Source organism: Heterodontus francisci, chromosome 25, assembly GCF_036365525.1.
Source record: "Heterodontus francisci isolate sHetFra1 chromosome 25, sHetFra1.hap1, whole genome shotgun sequence".
Taxonomy (NCBI): domain Eukaryota; kingdom Metazoa; phylum Chordata; class Chondrichthyes; order Heterodontiformes; family Heterodontidae; genus Heterodontus; species Heterodontus francisci.
The window spans coordinates 47,756,264-47,768,590 of record NC_090395.1 but is presented as its reverse complement, the minus strand read 5'-3'; positions in this window follow the sequence as shown (position 1 = coordinate 47,768,590).

Here is a 12,327-nt window from a genome sequence, read left to right as displayed (position 1 = left end):
ACCAAGTTGCCCACTCTTCAATATATCAAGGAATATATTTCAAAGCAAAATTTCTTTTGAAATAAACTGTATTTTAAAATGCTACCCGATTGCACTGGTTCATGCCAGATTTTGTGTTTGGCGACATGCAAATGAGTTTGAGCGGAAACTTGGTGTTGGGGTGGGGGGGGCAGCTTTGCAAAACGGGCACATTTGCGCTGAAATTACCAAATGAGCTTAAAGTGGAAACTCTACCCCATAGTAATGAAGGCCACTAATTTACAATTTTCATTGACAAATGGATGGAATTGTATAAGTCAACCTTGGAGATAGTGTTAAATATCCAAGAATATCACGTGGTAAGTAGGAAATCTGACTTCTTTAGTCACTAAATCAGTGACCCTGATATTCATAAATTGTGCATAACATTACATAATAACCCTATTATAAAACCATGTAGTGCCTGACTCGACTATGAGCAGCACCCCTAGGCAATGTGCTGTTTAATACATTAAAAGTGGCATGTCTACATGTAGGTATTCAGTTGCACTTGCAAAACAACTTTCAGATGTTGGGAGCTTCTGAGCATTACAATCAGCCAAGTTCCTTGACAATCAAGCAATGACTGTGTCTACTCAATGATTTAACATTGTGACCTTAGAGAGAGCTATATTTTGGAATAATACATTATTCAGTACAACATTCAAGCAATCCTAACTTCCTCGACTTTGCCCCAACAATGTGCCTCAACCCAACTTTAGAAGAGTTTTTATTTACTATGACAGTGTGACTATTTTTCCATTTAATACACCAGCAATCCTATGGCTGTTCTGATTGCTTATCGTGCCAAAGTTGGTGGAGTTTTGTGCTGTGAGCCCATAAACTTTGGGAACTGTACTGAGACTGCCTAAACTCATTTCAGGTGGAATCCAAACAGTTTGCAGACGGAAGAAGACTTTTATCTCAGGCCGATATGATTCGAGCCAAAGATTGTCCTATGTATAAGATCTGACAAGACTTATTTTTGATAGAAAGAATTTTTCACAGTCTATTTTCATATGTTCCAATGACAAGTTTAAATAATGTAGAGTATAACTGCATTTATTCCCCAATTTTAATTGCACCATCATTGGTGACCATGCCTCAAGCCACCAAGGCCTTAAGCTCTGGAATTCCCTCCCTAAACCTCTCCTACTTTAAAACCTACCTCTTTGTCCAAGCTTTTGGTCATCTGACCTAATATCTCCTTATGTTGCCTTGGTATTAAATTTAGTTTGATAGTACTCCCATGAAGCACCTTGAGGTATTTTACTATGTTATAGGTGCTGTATAAATACAAGTTGTTAACTACAGAACACATTTTCATCGCATATTTAAAATATTACAACATTTAAAGACCAATAAATGTCAGGAACTTTGAATTCTATAAGAAAATTCCAAGGGAATAGCAGGTTTGAAGTGTCAGATACCTATCACAAATTTGATCTCTGTGCACGGCCTTCCCACCACATAGTGCACATTGTGGAATATGTTCCCTGCATGTAATATCAGAAATAGAATTGATCGATTTCAAAATTCTAGCATCAGGAACTGTGCATATATAATAGTGAGCGATTTCACTATTTCATATTAGTGTTAAAGTAAGGCAGCAGCCTGAGCCCATACTCTGGTACAATGTGGACACGTGGTATGAAGGAAGAGCCTTGTTCAGCACACTGAAACAGCATTAACCTCAGTCCAGCTAGTGACATTCTGGCTACCTAGTATGGCATCCAGCCGAAGGTAATAACATATTTTTCATATCTGCATTATTTTTTGATCGCTTTAAAAGTAAAAAAAAATGCACTTTAGTTAAAAATGCAGAAAATACATTTTTGTGTTACCCATTTATAAAAAATAAAATTTGGCCACAGTTTGCTGTAACATCCAACAGTATCTGCTGTTAGACTTTCCCTTGCGTGTTTTGGTTTTTTACATTTTTTGCATGACAAGTAGCTGAAATTGTGAGCTGATAATATGGCAGTGAGGGAGATTGGACAAGTAACTGTATCCCCTTAACTGATCAGATTGAAAGATTGTGAAATTAATGGCACAAGGACTAAGAAGGAAGTGTAAATTACAATGGGTGAATTCAATGCCAAATGTGGTGCAGAGTGAAATAAAGGGATCGAAAGATTGTATGGAGAGAAAAATGAGACAGAAAGGAAAAGTAAAATAAAAATGTTAAATTTTACATTTTCAGAATCTGTTATCAATTAAAATCTGAAGGAATGAGACTCCAAACTTTTTAATAGTTAATTTCCAGTGTCAGAGAGGTTGACTGGCAGTTATTAACTCTTCTCATGTCGTTGAAAGGGTAGCCTTGAAAAAAAACGAATTACTGTGCTGACTCTAGTTCGTGCAAATACAACAAATACATGCCACGCAATGCATTTCAATGGGGAGGGAGACAGCAAAATGCTGTTTTCATGAAGCAAAGAGTGGAGTGGCACAATTCAGACAGCAATTTTTGGGTATTTGCATTTAACTGCATATCTGTCCCTTGTCTGAAGTTACTGTACCAGTGGCGCATAAATAATACTGAGTGCCGTTAGCCTTGGCAATATTTTAACAGCAAAATTAGGAATTAGTAATTGGGAAAACTAACAGAATGTTATCGTTTATCGCGAGGGGAATTGAATGCAAAAGTAGGGAGGTTATGCTTCAGCTATACAGGGCTTTGGTGAGACCACATCTGGAGTACTGTGTACAGTACTGGTCTCCATATTTAAGGAAGGATGTAAATGTGTTGGAGGCAGTACAGAGAAGGTTTACTAGACTAATACCTGGAATGGGCGGGCTGTGTTATGAGGAAAGATTGGACAGGCTAGGCTTGTATCCGCTGGAATTTAGAAGAAGAGGTGACTTGATTGAAACATATAAGATCCTGAGGGGTCTTGACAGGGTGGATGTGGAAAGGATTTTCCCCTTGTGGGAGAATCTAGAACTAGAGGTCATTGTTTAAAAATAAGGGGTCGCCCATTTAAGACAGCGATGAGGAGAAATCTTTTCTCTGAGGGTCATGAGTTTGGAATTCTGTTCCTCAAAAGGCAGTGGAAGCAGAGTCTTTGAATATTTTTAAGATAGAGGTAGACAAGCAAGGAGATGAAAGGTTATCGGGGATAGGTGGAACTTACTGAATGGCGGAGTAGGCTTGAGGGGCTGAGTGGCTTACTCCTGCTCCTAATTCGTATGTTCATAGATTTTGGCCCATTATTTGTGTATTGATGATTAACAGTTTCAATAAAATTTGTAAATATGTTTAGATTAGATTAGAGATACAGCACTGAAACAGGCCCTTCGGCCCACCGAGTGTGTGCCGAACATCAACCACCCATTTATACTAATCCTACGCTAATCCCATATTCCCAACAAACATCCCCACCTGTCCCTATATTTCCCTACCACCTACCTATACTGGTGACAATTTATAATGGCCAATTTACCTATCAACCTGCAAGTCTTTTGGCTTGTGGGAGGAAACCGGAGCACCCGGAGAAAACCCACGCAGACACAGGGAGAACTTGCAAACTCCACACAGGCAGTACCCGGAATCGAACCCGGGTCCCTGCAGCTGTGAGGCTGCGGTGCTAATCACTGTGCCGTAGATTGACAAATATTGTTTGTGCAATATAACAGCAATTGTTTCTCTCTTCTGCGATGAGCCTCTTTCACTGGAAGGTTTCACAACAAAATTATACATTATTTCAAACAGTACTGCAAGCTTCATTTAACTTACAGTTTTTCTGTTGAGGTTGGGAATTGTACAGCTTTTCTGTTTTCTGAAATAATCAGAACTTCAAACTAAAAACATCTTTCTATGTACAGAACACAATTTTGAGGGAATAAATAATAAATGATTAGAAATATTTTTCTTGACTGTCACTCTATGTGCATAATGTGGAAAGTTTGTTTCAACATTCTGGAACAATATTCTCTCATATTTCTTTCATCATAATGACAAGATACCTCGCTTGTCACATATTTGCAGTGATTTGCAAATACTGTTGTGTTTTTTTTTAGTCTTGAGAGTTAAATGTTTGGGGGATTTTATTGTAATTGGATTCTGTTGGATTCAGTGTCATCTATTACTCTCATAAATGCACCTCACATCCTTCACAACCAGAATGTGCCCAATATCTATGTAAACAATAGCCAGTTCCAGGTGTACAACAGAACCCTTGCCATTGTGTGCCAGTGTACTGGAATATATTGCTTGCTGCCATGAAATGTTCCTGTCTTCAATAGACAGATTGAAAATAAACTGTCAGACTGAGACTCAGGCTATAAACCTACGGATGCTTTCTACAATTAAAACAGGCAAATGAGCAGTACTCAATGCAAAACAGTATATCTTATGTAATTATTAACTTCATGACTCTCCTATTCATATTTAACTCATCAATGCAGATGTTTATGCTACAGATGAGCTTTCCCACTGTAATTATCTCCTCCTATCCTCATCCAATATTGCTCTATTTCCATCTCACTCGTGGATGTATCAAGCCTCCCCTTCATTGTGTCAGTACCATCTGCTTCAATTATTCCATATGGCAATGAGTTCCACATTCTCACTGCTCTCTATGTAAAGAAATGCCACTTATTTATCTGATATGTTAGATGCAATCTTATATTGATGTCCATTGTTCTGGACTCTCATTCTCTTATCTATATCGTATCCCCCCATAACTTTAAGGATCTCTATCAGGTGTCCTCTTAGTCTTATCTTTCCCGGAGAAAAGAGATAGTTGTGTCCTGCCAATTCTGGCAACATCCTTTAAATCTTTACTTTTTCCAGTGCTTCAATATGCCTTTATTAGCATGGAAACAGTAGCACAGATTACAGACAGCGTGGCACATGACAGTCAGCCAGTGAGGGCAAAGACAAGGCAGGTGGGTAGGTGCACAATATTATTTACAACAGGAACCAGGGTTGTGGCCAAAAATTGCATTGCTGTAAAAATAACATTGTCCTCATTCTTTCCACCTCATCCCCACACTCAGGGAAACAGCCAGAAACTGTGCTGTACCTTCTCCTTTTCTCTGACTATTTATAATTAATATGTAACATGATCAATAAGATAAAGTTCTTCAAATGCCAAGAATTGCTCTATAGCAGCACCCAGTGGCCAAACTGCATGTACATTGAATAAAGGTTATTTTAACGAGATATGTAAAAACAGCAGCAGTGACATAGCATTGGAATCACCTATGACAGTATCATCCAGAGGTATAACAGGTTTTGTAGGTGAATCTGAACAATTTTATAATGAGATTTATCATAGAGAAGTTGATACAGAACTATAATGTTTTGCAAATGACAACATTAGTGTATAATACTTTTGTACACCACATGGGAACAATACAATACCTTGAGAAATTCCCTGATTATTTATTTAGAACTTCTTACTACAAAATGTTGGGCTATAAATAATTAGAAATGGGATTTTTGCCAATGTAATATCTTTTCCAAGATACTGGAATGGAAACTAGGGGCAAGTGTGTGCCATAGGAGACAGGTTTAATTTAAACACCAGGTTTTGTGTTTTGAAAATTACAGTGTCGGTGTTGCTTCGTAACAGCAAGTCATTGGGGGAATTCAGTGTAAAGTGTTGCATAATAAGATATCATTCCAGACCTGTTTGGCTATTAGAAATATATATTTATTATAACAGAAATGATATGGCAGCTATTGTTCAAAGATGAACACTGGCCGGAATTTTACAGTGGGTGGATGGGAGCCAGCCTCCGACATAAAGGTTGGTGGCGACCCCGCTTCCGCTTCGCCTGGGGATCTGTTCTGTATTTTACGGGTCCCCAGGCTTGAATTGATCCGAGGCGGGACTGCCACCCGCTTGAGGGAGGAAGTCCCGCCTCATTGAGCTGCTAGCCAATCAGCAGGCCAGTAGCTCTTAGTTCCAGCAGCGCCACCAGGAGCGGTGGCCACTGCTGGGACTGCACCTCAGCCGAAGTTATAAGAAATGGAGCCGGGAGGAAAGGTACGTTTTGGTTGCCTCGCCGGGGGTAATCAGTCGTGCCCCGGCAAGGCAAGTTGGTTGGAGGGAAGGGGGACGTGCTGGGGGTGGTTGGGGTAGTGGGGGCAGCCCGCCGTAGGGCACCCTGCGTCCGATGAGCAGGGACCTCCCTGCCCCCGGGACAATCAGCAGCTGCCTGGTTTTCCCAGGCAGCTTTTCTCAGCTCCAGGACGCCCACTTGCCATGCGTAAAATCTGCGTGGAGGCGGGCAAAGGCCATTAAGTGGCCACTTAAGGGCCTTGATTGGCCTGGGGCAGGCAGCCTGTTTTTCGCCCCTACCCCCACCCTATGTAAAGGGTGGTGGAGGCGGGGGCAGGACGGGAAAGCCTCCCGCTCCATTATAACGTGACATTCCCGCCCCCCCCCCCCCCCGCCCCGTGCCACCATCCCGCTCGTTGCGTGGCGTAAAATTCTGGCCCCTGTTTCAGTTGTTGGAAAGGAACCAGGCCACCTGTTCACACATTGGAGTCTCAAGTCTCAAAGTCACATGTGCTCAGCGTTTGAGAAGGAAAGGGTATGCTGTATCCTTTACAACGCATACACATTATATAGCAAGGTGCAGTGTACCGGCTGGGTGGGAATTATACTGAGGTTAAAAAAAAATCTTTGTTATATAAATTACACACAAAAAATGTTTAACAAAGTTTTGTTGCCTAAATTTCAGAAACATTATTTTCAAATCTAATAAAGTTTGATATTTGTACATAAGATTAACATGATGGTGTGGATGTTTTTGGGGATAATACCATATCCTTGAACTGTCTGCTCCATTATTCTTGATTACACAAATTCATAATGAATATGTTCATATTGAACCAATTTATCTATTTAAGTGCAATCTTTTTGTCAACCTATTTTTTTTAACTGTTACTAAAACAACCAGAATCTGAAATCAAACAGATAGTGCTGGAAATACATTGCATGTTCCTCAGCATTTGAAATGGGGATGCCGATCCTTCATCAGAATCAGAAAGGTTCACAAGATGATGACGCTGTATTGTACAAAATATTAGCCTATTAAACTAGGTAGTAGCTTCTATAAGCTGCCTTGCAAAATGAAATCACAATATGCACTATTTTTACTATTTCTCTCATTTTTATGTTTCTATCCGACATGCATCATTGCCACCTGAGAGGGCAATGGTGCTTCCAGTCAATTATCCACTTTGCTCAGTAACTAGCTCTTGTATCAGTCTTGGGCAGACCTTGGGCAGGATTTTCGCTGTGGGCTTCAGGACCCTGCCGTTATGCTCAAATGGGTTTCAGAAGCCCACACTGTGTGCGGAACAGTCACTTATCTGCGATTTTTTTTTCCTCCCCGAATTGCCCAATTAATGGCCAGAGGGAAGGCTAGCCGTCCAATTAAGAGTGACAGGTGGGCTTTCAAAGCTAGAGGGGAAATAGGAGGCCCTTCAGCTGGGAAGCAGCAACAGGATGCCATTCAAGATAAGTGAGGGAGAGAGCAGCCCAAGATGGTGGTGCCCTCCACATTTTTCAAATTTAAAGTAAAAACTAGATCAAACAGCAGGCCGCTGTTGTGGATGGGGAACCACTCCACAGAGCGGCCTTCAGCTGAATCCTAACAGGCGGGGAGGGCTTCTAAGCCTGCCTGAAGCACTGGCCCCTCCCCCCGGTCTGCCACTGGGAGGCCGCCTCCAGTCAGCTACACTGTTTCCCTCACGTCTGGGGACCTGGAGGCTGACTGGAAAATCCTAGTTGGCCTCTGACAATAAACCTTTAATTAGTTGTGTCGGCCACCAGCCGTGGTCGGGTAGTCCTGCTGCCTTCCCATCTTACTCCAGGAAAGTGACCCGAGGCGGGATGGAGCTGGGGAACCGGCACGCCAGAAGGTGGCCTGAAATTCCATGCATGCCCGTTCCTTACCCGCCCACATAGAGGCCTAAAAATTCAGGCCTGTGAATTCACCATGTGAGAAATCATGGCCACACTCCCATAGCTCATCACTCTGTTGCTGAGAAGGCTGTTGTCTTGCAGATCAGTTCAGTGTGACAATAGTGCTCCTTTAAAGTCATTGAAATAGTTGTACAATTCTAAACCATTAGAAAAAATGAAAACTTTCATCAACACATTTTACCGGTATTATGCTTGACAATAATCTTCTGAGAAAAGATAACAGAAGCTGAATAACTCATTCAATTTACAGCTATTTAAGTTTGAAAGAAATCTGCTTTAACCCTGAGTTTCAAAATTAAACCAATTTACCAAGAAAAGAATCAACTCTGAACTTACGTCAAGTTAAGTGAATTTTTGCTGTTGTTTATTTAAAACAGTATCACCAGCAGATCCATTAATCAATATGTTTAATTTTGCTAACATCCAATAACTGTTGTGTTCTTTGCCTTAATGTTACGTATTGAAATCATGAGCATCAACTGGATAAAGTAAATATTTTTCAATTAACTATCTAAATCAATTTTATTACTGAGATTGCAACGACTTCTGTATACGGCCGATTTCTGTTTAGCCAATAATCTATTCCCACAAAACATTTTTCACTTTGAGGTCTAATTCCTCATCAGGGACCTGCAGCTCCATATTTGCCTGAGGAGTCCCTGTTCCGACTCGCAGAAATACAAGGGAAATTACGTTATTGAAATGTGAGGAAAGTTGTAGTACAAAATCCAAAATCCCAGCCTGTCCCCTCCCTACTTTATACCGATTGTTGTTGTCCTTCAGTACCACAGTATTACCACTTGGGGGCACTGTTTTGAATACTTCACAGATCCTTGCACAACTGACAACAACAACTTGTGTTTATATAGAGGTTTTAATGTAATAGGCACTTAACGGAAGCATTCTGAAGCAAAATTTGACACTGAGTCACATACGGAGGTAATAGGGCAGATGACCAAAGCTTGGTCAAAGAGGTAGTTTTAAAGGAGCGTCTTAAAGGAGGAAAGAGATGCAGAGAGGTTTAGGGAAGGAATTCAAGAGCTTAGGGCCTAGGCAGCTAAAAGCACGGCCACCATGGTGGAGCGATTAAAATTGGGACTGTTCAAGAGGCCAGAATTAGAGGAGCACAGATATCCTGAAAGGTTGCAGGGCTGGAGGAAATAACAAATTGCTTGCACCAGCAGTCTATGGAGCTCGTGGATGATAAACCCTCAGAGGAGTTGATTACTCCCGAGGGTACACCATCGCAGGACTCATGCTTACCATGCACCACCTCAGATACTCGCACATCAATGGGGCCAGTTAGACAGGTAGTTGGGTTTTTGTAGGTGACTCGCATTTCACAAGTAAGCAAGAGCAGCTAGTGGTGACAGGGACAGCTGTGGAGAGTCTGTGTCAGAGGGTGCAGCCATTTCCAAGCTCTGTTCAGCTGGATACAGATGCTGTACAGTGGGAGCCGTCGATGAAAGGGATAATCATTGAGCAGCAGCAGGGAATGTGCGAAGCACTGACAGGCCTTCCAAGCATGCTGACCACGATTACAGAGGGAATGGAACATGCTGCCTCAAGCATGTGTGGTTTGATGTCACAGGGTATTGTAACAATGTCTTCTTGCATAGATAAAGTGGCAAACTGCATGAAACATCAATTGCAGCACTCAATTGAATCCATGCACACCTTGACCATGGTGGTGCAGACTCTACATGCCATGTTTGATTCCTTAAATAGAATCATAGAATGATGGGTGGTGCAGTGGTTAGCACCGCAGCCTCACAACTCCAGCTACCTGGGTTCAATTCTGGGTACTGCCTGTGTGGCGTTTGCAAGTTCTCCCTGTGTCTGCATGGGTTTTTGCCAGGTGCTCTGGTTTCCTCCCGCAGAGCCAAAGACTTGCAGGTTGATAGGTAAATTGGCCATTATAAATTGCCCCTAGTATAGGTAGGTGGTAGGTGAATATAGGGACAGGTGGGGACGTAGTAAGAATATGGGATTAGTGTAGGATTAGTATAAATGGGTGGTTGATGGTCGGCACAGACTCGGTGGGCCGAAGGGCCTGTTTCAGTGCTGTATCTCTAAAAAATAAAAAGATACAACATAGAAGGAGACCATTCTGCCCATCATGCTGGTGCCAGTTCTTTGAGAGCTATCCAATCAATCCACTCCCCTACATTTTCCCCATAGCCCTATAATTATTTTCCCTTCAACTATTTATCCAATTCTCTTTTTCATGTTACTATGGAATCTGCTTCCGCCACACTTTCATAGGATGATATACCCTAGCCTTGATCTTACAGTACCACACTGATCTGCACCAATCTGCTCACCACCATAGTGGTGGCAGTGAGGTACAGCTGGCCCAAGAGAGGGATGATAATGTAAGGAGATATGGAAGTGGGGACACCACTCAAAGCTCTCCTACCTCTCACCTGTTGCCCGCCCCTCAGTCAGTACCTGACATGCTGTCTCTTCCCCGATGGCCGAATTGTCCCCTGCACATGTGGTGGTGGAATGCTGTTTGGTGGGGTTCTTATGGGCTCCAAAACACAGAGGTCATCAGCCAAGAGCATCTCAGCAGCCAGAACAGGAATCTGATCAGCCTTCCTCGACCTCTGCTGAAGTCACAGGGGTAGCACAACAGATGAGTATTACGAAAAGGAAGAGTAAAACTTTATAGTTAAGCAAAGGTATGCCCATGGCTGCATGAGAAAATGTTATTTTGTGAAGTTTCGGTTCTTTCGGAGATTCACATAAATGTTATTACTTTATGCTACTTTCCTATGTTGCCAATTCTAGAGTGGCAAGTCGTCTTTTCAATTGCTTGATGATGAATGGGAAGAAATGAATTCCTGGGGTCAGCAACGTGTCCATACATGGACACCTATGTCTGTGGAAAAAGTTTTGAGTTCCGTGACTGGTAATTTCAAGGATGAAAAATTTCCCATTGGCTTCTTAACACCTACTTTAAAAAAATCGCAAGTGTCAGTTTCACAGGTGACAGGTGCTGAGAGAGGGAACAGCGGTTCTGAACTTCGGACAGATTCGGGGTTTTCCGGTGGGTTCCGAATTTTTTTTAAAAGCCCGCCGGAAAACTCTGAATCTGTCTGAAGTTCCGAAACTGATGTTCCCACTCCGAGCAGCAGTCAGAGAGAGAAAGAAAGAAAGAGAGTGAGAGTGTGGGAGAGAGGAGAGAGAGAGAGGGGGGAGAGAGAGGAAGGAGAGAATCACAGAATTGTTACAGTGCAGAAGGAGGCCATTCGGCCCATCGTGTCTGCACCAGCTCCCCAAATGAGCTGTTTACATAATGCCATTCCCCCCGCCTTTACCCGTAACCCTGTACATTCTTCCTATTCAGAAACAGTCTAATTCCCTTTTGAATGCTTCAGTTGAACCTGCCTCCACCACACTCTCAGGCAGTGCATTCCACACCTTAACCACTCTCTGCGTGAAAAAGTTTTTCCTCATGTTGCTTTTACTTTTCTTACGCATTACTTTAAATCTGTGTCCTTTCATTCTCAATCCTTTCATGAGTGGGAACAGTTTCTCTCTACCTACTCTGTCCAGACCCTTCATGATTTTGAATACGTCTATCAAATCACTGCTCAGCCTTCTCTTGGCCAAGGAAAACAGTCCCAACTTTTCCAATCTATCTTCATAACTGAAGTTCTTCATCTCTGGAACTATTCACGTGAATCTTTTCTGTCCTCTATCCAATGCCCTCACATCTTTCCTAAAGTGCGGCGCCCAGAACTGGATGCAATACTCCAGCTGCAAGACTAGTATCTTATATAAGTTCAACATGACTTCCTTGCTCTTGTACTCTATGCCCCTATTAATAAAGCCCAGGATACTGTATGCTTTATTAACTACTCTCTCAACCTGTCCTTCCACCTTCAATGACTTATGCACATATGCACCCAGGTCCCTCTGCTCCTGTACCCCCTTTAGAATTGTACCCTTTATTCGATATTGTCTCTCCATGTTCTTCCTACCAAAATGAATCACTTCACATTTCTCTGCATTGAACTTCATCTGCCACCTGTCTGCTCATTCCACCAACTTGTCTATGTCCTTTTTCAGTTCTACACCATCCTCGTCACAGTTCACAATGCTTCCAAGTTTCTTATCATCCACAAACTTTGAGATTGTGCCCTGTACACCAAGGTCAATATCATTAATATATATCAGGAAAAGCAAGGATCCCAACTCTGACCCCCGGGGAACTCCACTACAAACCTTCCTCCAGCCCGAAAAACATCCGTTAACCACTACCCTTTGTTTCCTGTCACTTAGCCAATTCCGTATCCATTTTGCTTCCGTCCCATTTATTCCATGAGCTATATCTTTGCTCACAAGTCTGTTG